We start from the raw sequence: 5000 nt of genomic DNA on the forward strand, positions 1-5000 counted from the left end.
GCGTTCGAAATGTCGATGTTCAAATGTGTCCTGCAGTTCACACTATGACGCGCAGTTAACTGCGTTCTTCATCGACCCGCGAGCCAAGTGATCCACCGTTCAGGGTAATCGTTTTGTTTTTGTGTGTGTTTTTGTATGAGAAAATATAAAAGGTGCGAAAAAATTAAACAAAAAAATTTGAAAATAATACTTATCATTAACGTGTACGACAAATGAAAAGAAAGAAAATCTCTTTTATTTGCGTGGTTGTACACAAAAATTAAAATATTATTTCAAAGTATCAATAGGCGATAGCGAACGCTAATCAAAGCGTGTCGCAACGCACACGTCGCGAATCGACGAGAGAGAGTCAACCGTCTCGGATTCGATTTTGATTCGTATCATTCACGTGTTTTTTGTATTTTTTTCTTTTTTTGCGAGTCTTTGACAACAACAAAACAAAAAGAAAAAACCAACGTTAATGATCCTTCCGCAGGTTCCCCTACGGAAACCTTGTTACGACTTTTACTTCCTCTAAATGATCAAGTTTGGTCAACTTCCCAGCAACGCCGACGGCCGTGAGGCCACCGCGTGTCGGTCCGAAGACCTCACTAAATCATTCAATCGGTAGTAGCGACGGGCGGTGTGTACAAAGGGCAGGGACGTAATCAACGCGAGCTTATGACTCGCGCTTACTAGGAATTCCTCGTTTATGGGGGATAATTGCAAACCCCAATCCCCAGCACGAAGGAGTTTCAACGGGTTGCCCGGGCCTCTAGGCCAGGGAGAACATGTTGATTCCTTCAGTGTAGCGCGCGTGCGGCCCAGGACATCTAAGGGCATCACAGACCTGTTATTGCTCAATCTCGTGCGGCTCGAAGCCGCCGGTCCCTCTAAGAAGAATTTTAATACGTCGCCAGTGAGTTGCGCTCCCCGAGAGTCGCGCACACCTTGAATGACGACGCCTATTTAGCAGGCTAGAGTCTCGTTCGTTACCGGAATTAACCAGACAAATCGCTCCACCAACTAAGAACGGCCATGCACCACCACCCACCGAATCAAGAAAGAGCTGTTAATCTGTCAATCCTTCCGGTGTCCGGGCCTGGTGAGATTTCCCGTGTTGAGTCAAATTAAGCCGCAGGCTCCACTCCTGGTGGTGCCCTTCCGTCAATTCCTTTAAGTTTCAGCTTTGCAACCATACTCCCCCCGGAGTCCAAAATCTTTGGTTTCCCGGAAGCTGCCCGCCGAGCCATTGTAGTAACGTCGGCGGATCGCTAGATGACATATTTACGGTTAGAACTAGGGCGGTATCTAATCGCCTTCGAACCTCTAACTTTCGTTCTTGATTGATGAAAACACCTTTGGCAAATGCTTTCGCTGATGTTCGTCTTGCGACGATCCAAGAATTTCACCTCTAACGTCGCAATACGAATGCCCCCAGTTATCCCTATTAATCATTACCTCGGAGTTCTGAAAACCAACAAAATAGAACCGAGATCATATTCTATTATTCCATGCACGAAATATTCAAGCGGCATTTTGAGCCCGCTTTGAGCACTCTAATTTGTTCAAAGTAAAATTGTCGGCCCACCTCGACACTCACCGAAGAGCACCGCGATAGGATTTTGATATTGAACCGGCGTTTTACCGCCGGCTCACCGACGATATGCTCCGCAGACGTGTCAGTATCACCGCGGATGCGGTGCACCGACAGCGCGGCGCACAAATGCAACTACGAGCTTTTTAACCGCAACAATTTTAGTATACGCTATTGGAGCTGGAATTACCGCGGCTGCTGGCACCAGACTTGCCCTCCAATTGTTCCTCGTTAAAATATTTAAAGTGTACTCATTCCGATTACGAGGCCTCGTAAGAGTCCCGTATCGTTATTTTTCGTCACTACCTCCCCGTGCCGGGAGTGGGTAATTTGCGCGCCTGCTGCCTTCCTTGGATGTGGTAGCCGTTTCTCAGGCTCCCTCTCCGGAATCGAACCCTGATTCCCCGTTACCCGTGACAACCATGGTAGTCGCAGAAACTACCATCGAAAGTTGATAAGGCAGACATTTGAAAGATGCGTCGCCGGTACTGGACCGTGCGATCGGCAAAAGTTATCCAGATTCATCAAAATTAACGACTTCGGACGCATGGCCCTCCGCCGATTGGTTTTGATCTAATAAAAGCACTCATCCCATCACTGGTCAGAGTTCTGATTGCATGTATTAGCTCTAGAATTACCACAGTTATCCAAGTAACTGAGTAAGATCTAAGGAACCAAAACTGATATATTGAGCCATTCGCGGTATCGCCTTAATACGGCTTGCACTGAGACATGCATGGCTTAATCTTTGAGACAAGCATATAACTACTGGCAGGATCAACCAGGGAGCTGCTTACGCAAACGACACGCCTACACCGCGGTCACGCGGCTTCGGCGAGCCGCTGGCTCGGCGGCGTCGAGGGGCGCGCGCTTGCGCGCGCGCCTTCTCGACACGCGTGAACGTAACGCGTCGAATTTGCACGCGACGCGACGTTCGCGCTTCATATCGATAGACTAACTTTGACCGGTCTACGAGCGGCCGTCCCGTCACGATCTCGCAACGAGGTGATGTACAACGATGCTCGACCACTGTGAGGGACATAAAACTGCAACGAACACGACCCCGCGGGCGGGAATCGATGTTGTGACAATTTGAAAATTGAACATTCATCTAAACGCAACTTCTCAATTTTTATTCAATACGTTATTGTAAACATATTAAAACTCGGCTGGCAATTACATGCGCACACACACGCATGATTCGCACTAGATACGATCAACGCCCGGAGCTTGAGGGATAAATTCCAACACGACGCTGCGCACACCGTTTCGACGATGGGCGCGTGTGCGTCCTCTTTTATACATTCTTTCCATATACGGTCGCCGTGGCGACCGCGCACGTGTCGAACACGCTAGGCGCCCTGCGTTGAGGTGTGCCTAGAAGCGTATTCTTTTAACATCACAGATAACACCGGGGGAGACGGTCCCAAATCTTGGTCGATTGGTAACATCACCATACGGTCTGCGAACGCGGTGCTATAATATAATTTTATATTATATTATATAAAATATGAGGAGGAGTAGTATGTATATTCTTTGTTATTTTGTGTTGACACAAGAGAGATATATAAAATGTACTATACACCACACACACAGAGAGAGAGAGAGCTGGGAAAGATCTCGGCGGTCTCGCATTCGAAATACGAATTTGATATAATTTCCTCCGAAAATCCATACCCATATCTATATCATCCATGCGCGAATATATGTATATAATATTCTCACACTTCGCACAAACACAAAAACAAGAACACATTCTCTCTCGTCCGTCGTTCGTGTCTATTTGAGACGAACGACGCGCGGCAACGAGAACGAGTCGACGCTGTGCGCACGACTGTTTCGCTCCACATCTATACCGAGAGCAATAGTCCGCGTCGGCATTGGAGCGGACGTCGAATGTTTCTCGTAGAGCGAGCGAGAGAGAGACGATTTTTCATTTTATTATGTATGTGTATTGGCGTGCAGTAGTAGCACGTAGTAGTACTAGTAGTAGTAGTAGTAGTAGTAAAAAAATATTATTATTTATTTTATTGACTGATATGATTTTGTTTGTTTTCTTTTTTTTGCATAGACATTTGTATTGATAGATATGTTTCTCGTTGAAGCTCGCAGCACACGCTCAGAGAAATGGCAATGTGGGTTTATTTGAAGAAAAGAAAAAACAAAAAAAACAATTATATTTATTAATAATATGTATGTATGTATGTATGTATGTATGTATGTATGTATGTATGTATAATAATGAATTATAATAATTATTCCGATGCAACGTCAGAGGAAAATGTTTCTCGTACAGGTGCGGCGCGCGACGGCCGGCCGCTCGACAGTTTCGCGCCGAATGTTTCTCGTTGAAGCTCGCAGCACACGCTCAGAGAAATGGCAATGTGGGTTTATTTGAAGAAAAGAAAAAACAATTATATTTATTAATAATATGTATGTATGTATGTATGTATGTATGTATAATAATGAATTATAATAATTATTCCGATGCAACGTCAGAGGAAAATGTTTCTCGTACAGGTGCGGCGCGCGACGGCCGGCCGCTCGACAGTTTCGCGCCGAATGTTTCTCGTTGAAGCTCGCAGCACACGCTCAGAGAAATGGCAATGTGGGTTTATTTGAAGAAAAGAAAAAACAAAAAAAACAATTATATTTATTAATAATATGTATGTATGTATGTATGTATGTATGTATGTATGTATAATAATGAATTATAATAATTATTCCGATGCAACGTCAGAGGAAAATGTTTCTCGTACAGGTGCGGCGCGCGACGGCCGGCCGCTCGACAGTTTCGCGCCGAATGTTTCTCGTTGAAGCTCGCAGCACACGCTCAGAGAAATGGCAATGTGGGTTTATTTGAAGAAAAGAAAAAACAAAAAAAACAATTATATTTATTAATAATATGTATGTATGTATGTATGTATGTATGTATGTATGTATGTATGTATGTATAATAATGAATTATAATAATTATTCCGATACAATGTCAGAGGAAAATGTTTCTCGTACAAGATCGCCACGCGACGCGACAAGATGCCGTTCAACGGCACGATATCTACAACTCTGTCGATATATATGTAGATAGTATCTACTCTGTCAAGTATATGTGTGTAACGTGTGGTGGTGTGTGGTGTGGGGTTTTGTTAGCGATAGCGATACGTTTCTAGTTAAAATTGAATATTTAAAAATAAAAACTCTTCTGGTAAGAAAAACTATTTATGGTTTATTATGGTGTGTCTAGTGCAACAACATCAACATTGTCATAATCATAATAATATAATTATTATTAGGGCTATAGGTTAACCTTCCAAATAGGGACCGTCGATTTAAATGTCGATATTTTTAATTATTCTAGATAGTACTCACTAAAAGAAACTTAAGTGCTTGCTTACTTACTTACTTACTTAGTTGATTGAGTTTT

The 5000-nt window shown here is 43.7% G+C and overlaps 2 non-coding genes across 2 annotated transcripts in view; both read right to left on the reverse strand.

Moving 5' to 3' along the window:
* The window catches only part of LOC123719564, a 157-nt gene extending 50 nt beyond the window's left edge, over nt 1-107 (reverse strand). The window contains exon 1 of the ribosomal RNA XR_006755630.1: nt 1-107. This exon is cut by the window's left edge and continues 50 nt beyond it. This is a non-coding gene — a ribosomal RNA (5.8S ribosomal RNA).
* A 351-nt stretch (nt 108-458) lies between these two features.
* Nucleotides 459-2364, reverse strand: LOC123719578. The gene has a single exon (XR_006755643.1). It is a non-coding gene; the product is annotated as a small subunit ribosomal RNA (ribosomal RNA).
* Nucleotides 2365-5000: the final 2636 nt, after the last annotated feature.

Source organism: Pieris brassicae, unplaced genomic scaffold (genome assembly GCF_905147105.1).
Source record: "Pieris brassicae unplaced genomic scaffold, ilPieBrab1.1, whole genome shotgun sequence".
Taxonomy (NCBI): domain Eukaryota; kingdom Metazoa; phylum Arthropoda; class Insecta; order Lepidoptera; family Pieridae; genus Pieris; species Pieris brassicae.